We start from the raw sequence: 12,563 nt of genomic DNA on the forward strand, positions 1-12,563 counted from the left end.
ACTCCATCGCTCTGTTGCCAATGGCCCTGTGCCATCACCTTCTGTTGCCACCTGCCACTGTGACCTCTGCTAGTTGGTCTCTTGAGGTTCCACCCACCTCTCGGTGTGTTCAGCTGAGCTTTCAGTGGGGGAACCTCAGACTGGGCCGTCTCTTCCACAGAAACACTGTCCCACAGCAGGTCTAAGCACTTAAACCTGATTTCAGATGTAGTGGTCACTTAACAAAACAAAAGACTATCTATGGAGCCTAATCAGCTCTGTCCTTAAACAGTGGCGAGGGGCAGGTCAAATCGTACTTGTGACTCAGGGAGACCATCAACCAAAACACCTGTCCCTACCCTCTCTCTTGATGCCCTCAATCAGCACAAGCTAAGTACAGTTCTACTGCCCTTTACTCAGACAATAAAAATAACAACATTTCATTAGCCCCCCACCCCGCATTCAAGTGATTTGTAACCCAACCCCAGCCAAAATCTATCACTTAAGCAACACAGCTCTGTTGCTGGATACCGAGGTAGATTACAATACAATCTGGTCCTGAAGCCTTTCCCACCAGCCCCTAGCTCATCACTAGCTGTCAGGGAAAGCTCATTTAGACTTTGCTTACAAATCATAATTTGAAATTATTAGGTTGGCCAACATCACTGAAATGAAGGCACTGACATTGTCATAAAAAACAACAGCTGTATAAGGAAGCTAGTCTATGTTTATACTTTTCAAATCTATTATATTTTTTCAGATACATGTATTTTATCATACACTGTATATGCTTTTAAAGTGTGTATTAATGTTTCAATTTCAATTCAAATTTCCAAACAATCACTAAACTGGCAACACTGCATGTAACTAGTTCAAAAAACTGGGGGGGGGTGTTGGGGAAATTGGGGGGGGGTGTCGTCTTCTTCCCCTCCACACCCCTTTTCATTTATCTACCGTTCTCTTTCCATTCAACTTTCCTTGGTCCTCTCTCTCGCTCCCTCTCCTTCTCCCTGTACGGCTACTAAGTCCCAGGTATGCACCAGGACTGTACACAGAAACTGCAATTCCTCTTGCAGTGGTGCCTGGATTCGGGCAGTCAAGTGTCCTTAGCACCTCTCTCTCCGCTCCCAAAGCCGACTTCAGGAGGAGACAGCGGTGGTGGCTACTGCATCTGGTAAGGAGGGACGAGGCCAAGAGCCCAAGTGAAGTGGGAGAAGCACAGAGTGCGAAGGGGGTGTGAGCGTGGCTCTGCCGGTGTGCCCCGCACCTCGAAAGGGGAAAGCACAGGGCAGGCACGAGAGGATGAGGGCTGGAAAAGGTGGAGAGAAGCGGAAGGGGAAATCACTTGCATAACTGCATGAAGTTCGCATGTTGGACAACATTTGACAGCGCTGGGCTGCCCTTTCTCACTGGAAACCGGCTGGGGGCCAGCCGGCCACAGGGGGGCTGAGACGCTCCGAGCGCTGCCCGCATGTGCCAGCCCGACCCTGAGACAGCCCCGGCCACGCCGGGGCGAGTCGCTCTGGGTCCGGGGGGGCAGGGGGGCGGCGCTCGGAGCTAGCGCCGGGGGAGCGGTGCCGGGGTCCACCGCGCCTCGCTGGTTTGTCTTTACGCCGCTCCGAGAGCAGGAGCGCCGAGGCTGTAGCTGCGCCCCGGGCCCTTGGGGGGGTGACGGCCGGGGAGGCCCTCGTCTCCCAAGCGCTCCCCTCTGGGGCACTTGGCAGCCCCAGGAGCTACTTCCTGTGAGGGAGGGGCCGTGGGGGGTGCCCCGCCCCCGCGGGCTCTTTCACACCCAGGCTATTCCCAGCGCCGCACGAGCCGCCGCGCTCTTTCGCCCGAGCGGCCAGGCGCCGCTGCCCCGCCCCCCCCCGCTCCCGTTAGCACTCGGGGCAGCTCTCGCGGTGTTTGGCGGCCGCCATATTGTGTGACACTATTTTGATTTGGGAGCGCAGCGAGGGGGGGGGACGGGAGCGACGCGGAGCCGGAGCGGTTCCAGCTGAGGACGGGAGCGGCGCCCGCAGACACCCGCCCACCCCGAGCCTCCCGCTTCTCCCGCCCGCGGAGGCGGCGGCGGTAGCTTGGACCTCCCCCCCCACCCCCCAGCGGCGGAGCAGCAGCGGCGGCGGGAGGCTGCGGGGCGGCTCTGAGGTGTCCCCCCTGCCGGGAGGCGGCGACGCTGGTGGCGGCGGCTGCTGAGGTGGGGGAGGAGGAGCAGGAGGAGGAGGGTAAGGCTGACCCCGCCGAGGCGGGCCTGGCGGCTGCTCCCCTCCCGGGGGGCAGCTCGGCCCGCAGGCCTGAGAGGGGTAGGGGATCCTCCCGGGCCAGCCCCTGGCCCGGCTCCCCGGCCAGCCATCAGCGGCCAGGGAAGCTGAGGCCTCTGCACGGGGGAGGGGGCTGTCGGTGGAGGGAGCAGCCCCCAGCGCAGTGTGCGAGACAGGGGCACGAAGCGGCCTCTCCGCCGGCCAGGGGGCTGCCGCCCGGCGGGGGAGCCGGGGCGGGATGGAAACTATTTCCCTTGGCACGTCTCTGCTGCCTTCCTTGAAGTGGAAGGGATTGGGTCCGTGGGGGGGTGGCCCTGCCCCTGCCCCGCATCGGAGTGCGAAGGGGGTGTGAGTGTGGCTCTGCCGGTGTGCTCCGCAACGAGATGCGGGGCATGAGGGAGACCCCGTCCTGCATCTAGCTATAGAAATTGCTGTCTCCAACCAAAGAAGGAAACGGATTAGCGTTCAAAAGCGCTTGTTTTGGTGTTGGGGGAGAGGTTGATGCCAAATAGCTGACAGGTGTCTGTTTGCTGAGATATTGTGCTGTTTGGGTTTGTGTCCAGAGTGTCAGAGGTGTGATTTGTGTGTGTGCTGTCTACATTGTCTTTGCAGGATTTGGTTGTATTTTCCATATGTAGTATATGTGGAAGGTTAGTTTCCAGTTTTAAAGTTAGTTCAATTGTGAAGAAGAAATTCATGAAATCTTTCTAAGAGGGGTTTCTGACACGGTTGCTTGAGACAGTTTATCTTTTGCCCTGTTATAGGATCCAAATACATTATCGAGAGGTATCTAATATGGAGCTTCATTCATTGAAAGGCATTTAGTAACATTCTTAACAGTAAAAAGAACAGGAGTGCTTGTGGCACCTTAGAGACTAACCAATTTATTTGAGCATAAGCTTTCGTGAGCTACAGCTCACTTGCATACGATGAAGTGAGCTGTAGCTCACAAAAGCTTATGCTCATGCTCAAATAAATTTATTAGTCTCTAAGGTGCCACAAGTACTCCTTTTCTTTTTGGGAATACAGACTAACGTGGCTGCTACTCTGAATTCTAAACAGTGAATCGTATTCAGATTTTACGCTCTTTGGGCAGGGACCATCTCATGCATTTTTACAGCACCTAAGACGTGATGAATGTCACTAGGCAGTACTCTAATATTACTACTAAAGTCCTGGCTTTGTTCTGTAGAACACACTTAAGGTGTCAAATGCCTATTTTAGCCATCTTAGACAAAATGGGTGGTGGCTTGAGGTTTGCCAGAAGCTGTGAATGGGTGACAGGGGATGGATCACTTGGTGGTTAGCTGTTCTGTTCATTTCCTCTGGGGAACCTAGCATTGGCCACTGTGGGAAGACAGGATACTGGGCTAGATGGACCTTTGGTCTGACCCAGTATGGCCATTCTTTTGATAGACTCGATAAAATAATGTTGTCATTTCCAAACTTTGGCTTTGAAAAGAATATACTGTACACAGTTTTTAGCAAATTCAGTTTGGGGATATATTTGGTATTGAATTAATAAATACAGAATCACTGTATTAGAGTGTGCTACATCATGCTTTTGGATTCTGTATAAACTAAACTTAAGCCTCACCTATACTGGGAATTGACTATATTTTCAGCAATCTGGAACTAGTGTGCACTAATCATTGGCCACCATTTGCTGAAATAAGTGTTAATCGCCAGTGTAGACAAGGTCAAAAATAGTAATTTACTGGAGGAGCAAGTATATTTAAATGCATTTATTTTTTATCTGGATCACCTGTAGAATGCTTTGATTCTGGGGCTTGACAAATCCATTCTCTTCTTATGTGTTGTTGGCAAATGTAATGCTTCCCTTGACACACTACACTTGAAAGATTAGATCTATGTCATCAATTTCCATTAATTTAAAGAGTTGTTACTTTTGGTAACAACAATCAAGAGGTTAAACTACCCAGTACTGTTATTTCAAGTCTGTGGGGGGCCTAAACTACAACAGAATGAAAACTGAACTGCTTCTTGTCCATTTTCTCTGTTAGGCATAGGGTTCTGAATAGCAGCAGTGAAAACTGACAAGAATTGGGCCAATTTCATGCTGCTACTTCATGGGAGATCTAGAATAGTAAAAGAAGCAGGCACTGAAGCTGTAGGGATGACCCAAAACAAAGGAGCCCCCTTCATCTCGTAGCAGCCAGAAGCTTGGGTCATGCTAGAGCAGAAGAGAAACATTCTCTGTCATACCAATTTCAGAGTAGCAGCCGTGTTAGTCTGTATCCATAAAAAGAAAAGGAGTACTAGTCTCTAAGGTGCCACAAGTACTCCTTTTCTTTTGTCATACCAATGAAGAGGGTGGAGGAAGGGGCAGTGTAGCAGAAACATTCCTCACACCAGTTTTTAAAGACACTGTGATGGAGCTGGGGGAATATGAAGAGAATAATGTTCTTCCTTTCCAGCAGCCAGATAAGTCAGAAGGAGGGCAAGGGGATTTGAAATTTACTACATCTACAATCTGGAGGTTGATATAAAAGATAGTTTCTGAACCAGGTCGAGAGACAGCACCCTGGTAGGAATCCCAGCACCCTATTCCTTTCCAGCTTAGTAGATGACTAGTCCATTTTTCAAGACCCATTGAGTTAAATTTGTCATTTATTCAACAGATTATTCTTGGCTAATCTTTATATTTTATATGCTAATAAGTTTTAAAAGCTTTTGGCAAACTACTTGAGTATGAGAATATAAGTATTCAAATTGCAAAACAAGGTTGCTTTTTACCCTGTTGAAAATTCCTCTCTGGTACTATGAGCATTTATGGTTGGAAACATTGGAAGAAATAAGTCTGTCAGGTATGATCTAGAGCTTCTGAGATAAGTATAAACTTAAGACTGAGAGATCACAGTGCTTTTTTTTGTTCTTGAGCTAGTACAAACAGAATATTGAGTGCTGTTGGTGTTTTTACAGGAAATAGAACAAAAATTCCAATGATTCAGAACTTGTAGGTGTTTTAAAAATTTTATACTTAAAGTTAAAATAATAAAGTGATCAAAATGAAAGTTAAGCTGATTCCAGTGGCATATACTATTTTCACAAGATTTTTCTTTTCAGTTGTGTGTTGGAATTATCTTTCATTTAAAAGTGTACACTTCCTATTTAAAAAGAAAAGGAGTTCTTGTGGCACCTTAGAGACTAGCAAATTTATTTGAGCATACGCTTTCGTGAGCCAGAGCTCACTTCATCCATCCGATGAATGTGAGCTGTAGCTCACGAAAGCTTATGCTCAAATAAATTTGCTAGTCTCTAAGGTGCCACAAGTACTCCTTTTCTTTTTGCGGATACAGACTAACACAGCTGCTACTCTTAAACTTCCTGTTTAGAGACTTGACAGGACAGATCCTAAAAAACCTCTTGGGTCATAGTTGGTAAACCAGTCCTGATTAGATGTTATATTCCTAGATGCTGCTTTTTAAATAACCCTGTGGCATAGGGAGTAAGCCATCCAATTCTCCACCTGATGTTGGTTTTTGAGTATTGATTCTGGTTGGTAGCATTAAGATGATATTTAGAATTGTAGGACTGGAAGGAATCTTGAGAGGTCATCTAGTTCAGTCTCCTGCACTCATGGCTGGACTAAGTGTTATCTAGAAGACCATCCCTGACAGTGGTGTCTAACCTGCTCTTAAAAATCTCCAATGATGGAGTTCTACAACCTTCCTAGGCAATTTTATTCCAGTGCTTAACCGTCCTGACAGGAAGTTTTCCTAATGTCCAACCTAAACAGCCCTATTTCATTAAAATAGTACTTAGGTTTGATCTTTCTTGGGAGGGTGAAGAGAAGAAACCAAACCATGAAAAATGTCAATCTTGTCTTGGGCTAATGGTATTTGTAGCCCAAGACAAGGTCTGCCTTTCTTGAATGCTTTTAGTAGAATTAGGAGACGTCTTTAACTATATTCAGCTGAGTCAGTGAACTCTAATTGCAGCGCAGAAAATACGCGAGCAAGTATACAAATGGTCACTAACCATTCTTTCTAAGCATATGTTATGTTATGGTCAGCTCTGGGTGTCACTTATTCAGTTATACCACATTGTAGTCAACTAGGCCTAAATTACTTAACACGATTGATTTGGTGAAACCTGACCATGCAGTGTGTTTATGGTCTTGTGGTATTTCTGGAACTTTGTGTCCACTGTTGAATGAAATGTGTTTCTAGTCAAAGAACAGTAAACTCATCTTAAGAGATTTTGTCTTTTTAGAAAATTTTAGAAATTGAGATGGGAAGCAACCATATTATACACTTCATCTTGCTGGCAGAGCAAGTACTCCAGTATAATGTGCTCAGTAGTTTATTTTAGTTAGAAACTTATAGTACATTTCAGTGACAGAGCAAAAACAACTTCTGGTCTTGAATATGATCAGTACTTCATTTTTAGAAAAATATTATGCATTATCAGTTTTTTTTAGCAATATGGAAAATGTGCATCTCCTTTATATTTAGAGCATAGATGAAGATCAAATTTCACTTTCTTTAATGAGCAGTTTAAAACTTGCTCAAATCCTAGTAGCAACATGTGTGGAATTTAATTTTTCACTTGTCTAACTTCAGGAAAATTAATGTTTCAGAATGGACAGCATTTCTGCTGTGCTTAGTAGTTAATGTATGTAAGAGCTTTGATTTAGGAGTAGAAATTAGTATAAAATACTTCAAAGAAAGTTGTATATCAAACTGGCAGAGAGTAAAGTTAGAGCTCTAAAAATCTGTTAAATATAATCAGTTACTGTATTGCTCAATTTGCTTTTGTTTACAAAAAGAAAACTACAAGAATTATCAAACTAGTTTCTATACCTATTGGCTTAGATACTTGTATGGCCTCCATCACTCAAAATATTAGTGCCTACCCAAGTATTTTAAAAATAGAAATAACAAATAAACTTATGTAAGCTTAGAATTCAATCTCAGCTTTCTCATTTAGTTGTATCTTAAAATATATTGATCCATTTGCAGATCTATTTTACAGAAAATAAGTTTTTCAGTAAATGACTGTAAATGCTGAAAAGCTTAGCACTGCAGGCATTTTGGGGCACTTGTCCAAGAGCTGATTTATGTGCACTTTCCCAACATCCTTGTATTATTTGTGAAATATTTCAATAGTAGTGCAAAGCTGATAAGTGAGGATGCAGACATTAGAGATTTCTTTGTTGGTGTGTAAAAATACTTATCACTTATCTACACTGCTGTTTTTGAGAGCAGTCTTTCACAGATGACTACTGTTCCAAACCAGTCCTTGGAATCATTGTTATAAATTTGTATACCAATTCCTAAATAATTCTCTAATCTAAGAAATGGGTCACCAGCCATTGCCAATTCTTTATGTATAGTAAGTTGAAATAGAGCAGCAATTGATACAAGATAAACCCTATAAGTAACCAAACATGAGATATATGGAGGTGACCAAACTGTGGTCTCTGAACCTCCAGTACTCATGTTACACCACTTGCACAGTTTTAAGTAGTGTAGTGGAAATTTTCATATGTGAAATTGGGCACAGTAGTTGACATTCATTTACATACCTTTTCTGTCTCCTGTTCCCATGGGTTAGTAATGGGGCGGAGATGGATCCATCCCATAAATCATTTAAAAAGTGTTTGTAGTAGAGTTTTTTGTTGTTGTTGGTTGTTGTTGTTGTGTTTTAAACCAGAAAAGAAAGAAAGCAGTTTTGTAATGAGTAAATTTCCTGAAGATACAGGCCAGTTCCACTGTTACTCTTGCCCAAAATGTTTGGTCTGCTAATCTAACACTTAGGGTATGGTGTGTTTTTTCACTGCAGAAAAGATGTTTTCAACTCAAGTTAAAATAGCAGTGAAGACATAGAAACTTGGCTTTTAACTTGGGTTAGCAGCTTGATTTCAACTCCGGGGTCTACTATAAGCTTTAACTCACCACTTAATTCATTTGAGATTTAGTAATCAGTTTGTATACTTTCAAATAATGGGCAAAATTGGAACTTTTGTATACTTCAATGGATCATGAAAGAAACATTTTTAACAAAATTATCTGTAAATGTAAGTAATAGGAGAAAGCAATGGGCAAGAACTTGTTGGCAGACACTACCAAGTTTGCCTCAGCAAGTATCAAAGTATCTACTCTTAGTGGATGTTGCTCCCTGCTGGGGAAAATGCTTTCACCATTATCACGCTATATTTGTCAATGAAGAAAGGGGAGAGAGATGTGTAGTATAAATCTAGTCTCAGGGTCAAGAAAAAAAATGTACCTGGGCTATCTGCTCATTACACAAGGAACAGACCTGAGACCAGGGACTCAAAAAATGCATTTGCTATTGGTGTGTGCAGTTTATGGCTTGGTATAGTGAACCAACACTTTCCCCTCTGTCAGTCTTCCCTGTCCTACACATTGGCAGGTTCCAGTGGTGAATGCTTTTTTTGAGAGAGTCTGGTCTATAAATCTCCCATTGCATAGTTTGTAATTATTTAGCTGACTTACCCAGTCTCCTGGTATGTCCTTAAAAAGGTATATTGTACCTTTGAAAACTTCTTTTTAACAACTTCAACAAAAATTGAATGGGATATGAAAACTACACCCTATAGGAACTAACAGCTTAAATACAAGCTGCAGCCTCTAATTATTACAAAGAGCGGTCTCTTCAGAAGAATAATTCAGAAGGAAATACCACACTTTTTCTGATCAGAGTAAATATTTTTAAAGAAGTTTTGTTATCAATCTGCTGTTTCATGAGCTGTGACTAGTTAATGTGCTCAGCCTGATGAGTGACTCTTGTTTTCCTGAAAGTTGTTTTTTACTTACTTATTTGTTTGTTTAAAAAAGCTTTCTACAGGGTCACAAGACCAGGGTTTGAAAAATTTCCCTAACACTAGCTCAACAGCCAAGTCTATTGGTCCACGTGAAAAAAGTGCATTGCCACTCCCACTGGAAAAACAAACAAAAATGCTCAGGCAATGCAAAGGAATAAGGCACTTGTGCATTGTATGTAACTGTAGCATTTGTCAGTCAAAAATCTGTTTAATAACCTTTTTTTTTAAAAGTAACTCCCTGCCTCTTGTGCTCTTCTTATACTTTTTTCTGGCTTCATTCCACACTCTCTCCTACTATAGGTTATGTAATATTGTGAGTATAGTGTTACCTCATTTTTCCTTTTCTCTGTATCTTGTGTTCTTTTCTTTCTGTATTGTATTCCGTATTCTCTTCCCAAACTTTGTGTGTTCTTTGTCTCACAATTCTAATCTGTCTCCTCTGTCTCTTCCTCTGTTGCACATCTCTCCTCACATTCACATCTCTATACCGTTATGCACCTTCATCCAGTTCATGCACATCTCTCTCCCCTCATTCCTGGTTCTTCCCCCTCTTACTTACCAGTTAAAACAGTAATGGACTTTGATTTCCTCTTTCTGATGAAAGAGCAGTGGTTCCAACTGTTCTGCTCTCCTACTCCCATCTTAAACAAATAGGACTGGCCCCTGGAATGTTCTTTCATGCTCTTCCTTCCTTTTAAAGGAGCAATAGTAGCCCCTATGCAGCCCTACTCCCATGCTTGCTCTCTTCCCGTAGGGGGAGGAAGCTAGGAGTGGCAAAGGCTTTGTTCGCTGGCCTCATTCAGTTCGTTCACCTGCTCCAACTTTTAACTTTCCCTGAATTGGGCAAATGGATTATTTTTTCAAGCCCAGCCTGTAGTCTGCCTTAGGCTATACCTCCATGAGGAATCTCAGTGAATCCCCCACCAGTATTAGCACTGATGGAACTCCAAGTGTAGATGAGGCATCTGTATCTGAATCAGTTTTTAACTTTACTGCTAGATTAAGTTGACAGGATGGTAGAGGTATTTTTGAAAAATTGTCTGTGTGAAACAGTTGTTTTCAACATTGTCTTATGAAGATGCCTCAAATGAGTATTTTGGTGCTTGTCTCTTCCCACATATTTGTTGCACTTTTGTTTTACTTTAGAAATTTAAGGGATATTGAGTTTGGCCTTCGGTAAAACAAGGGAAGAGCTTGTGGGTCTCTGAAGATGTATTGGTTTAGGTTGGATGTTAGGAAAAACTTTTTCACTAGGAGGGTGGTGAAGCACTGGAATGGGTTACCAAGGGAGCTGGTGGAATCTCCTTGCTTAGAAGTTTTCAAGGTCAGGCTTGACAAAGCCCTGGCTGGGATGATTTAGTTGGGGATTGGTCCTGCTTTGATCAGGTGGTTGGACTAGATGATCTTGTGAGGTCCCTTCCAATCCTGATAGTCTGTTGTTTTTATTTTGAGCTGTCATGCTAAATGACATTGTGGAAATTATTTTGTATAACATTTTGCAATCAGCCAGAGGCCTTGACTAGGATGGAGCCCCATTGTGCTAGGCACTATACAAACATATAGTAAATAAGTCTCTGCCCCAAAAAGGCTTACAGTCTTGTTGAATAACATCGTCATCCTTTATCCAAAGTATTTATTGGGTATTGAGGGTAAATAGACTTTAAAATAAAAAGTGGATTTTAAACAGTCACACTACTTAGCTACTAAGCTTTCAGCTGTTGTAATGACTAAATATCATTAGTTCTCCAGTGACCTTAAGCCATATCTACCCAGGGAATTTTTACAAAAAAGCATTACTAATTCCTGTTCACAGCACTGTTAATAGCATTGGTAGCTGTAATGCAGCTGGCTGTCTGGTAACAGTTTTCAGCAGTGTCTTGACACACTGCTGCCATGTAATCATGCTGAGCGATGTTAACTATGACATAGCGATGTTGGAGTCTGGTTGCACTTCATGTGGAGATAGGGCTTTGGAATAGAAATTAAGGTTGACCAAAAGGTGGTGAATCTTGAGCTGCTCTCCTATGACTTGTCACTGAGAAGCCCTGGGTTGAATTAAGAACTTGACTGACCAGCAAATTTTAAATCTGGTTAAACTGTACTGTTATCTTAGAGGCAGGGCTTGAAGTCAGTGGGGGAGGGAGGAAGTGTGGTGGAACACAGTTCCTTCTTCTTTATAAACAGCAGACTTTGTCTTCATTTCTCAGGCTTGAGGGAGTGCATTTCTCTCAGGGTTCCCGTTTCTTAGTGGCTGGTGAGGTGAGGACTTGCCAAGCAGAGGAATCTGAATTGTGAACAAGAGGAATTGCTATTGCCTGGCTGGGAAATTTCTGGTCCTTCAAGCCTTCTTCCCAGTAGGAGGAACAGCAGCATCAACTGATCAGAGACAAAGTCCTTATCTGTCTCTTCTACAAAAGTTTTCGATTAACAGGTCCAAGAGGAGGAGAGGATAGAAGAGCAGACACCAAATCCTTCAGCAGTTCCCTTCCTCTCTCCACATTCCAGAGAGGCAATATTCCAGGATTCCTGTAACAGTCTGTTATCTCCCTCTCCCTTCGATGTCCTGTAGAGAAGTGGATGTGGGGTTAAGTAAATTTAGGTGAGGTAAAAAGAATGTAGGTTTACATGGGAACAAGGATATATGATTACAACTATCTTGGAGGGGCCAAATGATGATGGAGGAGTGAATTTTAGGGAAATCCAACTCAAAAAAACAAACCAGAAGAGGAGGTAGGGAAAACAGTGGAGTAATAAAAGGAAGACGATGTACAGAAAACTTAGTAGACACTAAATAATACATTTTAAAATTATTGTAGCTTGGTGCTGAAATATTACAATAAAAATACTCAGTATAAATGTGAGGAGGAGTGCATGGTTGTGTGTGGCAGAGAGTTAGGGAGAAATGCACAGTCTCCAGTATTTCTGTTGCTAGGATGGGAAAATAACTTGCCCTGAGCCTGCTTTTTTGGTTTCTTTGGTTTCCTTATTAGCCTCTAACTTGCCTCTGAAAACTTACAGACAAATACTAGATAACTTAACTTCTTTGTGTTCATAAAATGTCTCTTTTTTGAACTATTGTAACATTTTCTAAAATGCAGCCAATTATCTTTTTAAAAAATGAAGGGGAAGGGTGCTCAGACCCTCTGTTTTTTTTGTAGCAATTTCTGTTCTCGATCCCTGTCAAATTGAAATTATAGCATTTATAAGAATTGATGTGTGGAGTATCAGAGATATGTGCCCTTCCCTTCACAGCAGGGTGTGTACACGCACAATTGCACGCAGTTTGTCTTGCTTGGTTGGCCCTTTGTCTGAACTCCTTTCAGCTACATTTCTTTTTCCCTTTCCCATAGTGCAGCACATCACCACAAGATGATGCAGTGCCACATCACAACATTACTTTGAGACCTGTCACCAAGACCACCAAAACTGGTGAGCTTCGCCTCCTGCTTTTATCTACTTTAACTACTGTTCAGAGGAGTTCTGGAACATTAGCTAAACTGCCTTCTGGCTTA

At 43.0% G+C, this 12,563-nt stretch overlaps 1 protein-coding gene across 2 annotated transcripts in view; it reads left to right on the forward strand.

The window, feature by feature from the left end:
• The first annotated feature begins 2,081 nt into the window (after positions 1 to 2,081).
• Positions 2,082 to 12,563, forward strand: part of TAB2 (TGF-beta activated kinase 1 (MAP3K7) binding protein 2) — a 146,569-nt gene continuing 136,087 nt past the window's right edge. The window contains exons 1-2 of one of the 2 annotated variants that reach the window (XM_074948586.1): positions 2,082 to 2,204; positions 12,402 to 12,480. The gene's annotated coding sequence lies outside the window, so the exon portion shown is untranslated. The remainder of the gene's footprint in view (positions 2,205 to 12,401; positions 12,481 to 12,563) is intronic. The other variant, XM_074948585.1, reaches the window with a different exon arrangement.

The sequence above is a fragment of the Natator depressus genome, chromosome 3, assembly GCF_965152275.1.
Source record: "Natator depressus isolate rNatDep1 chromosome 3, rNatDep2.hap1, whole genome shotgun sequence".
NCBI lineage: Eukaryota > Metazoa > Chordata > Testudines > Cheloniidae > Natator > Natator depressus.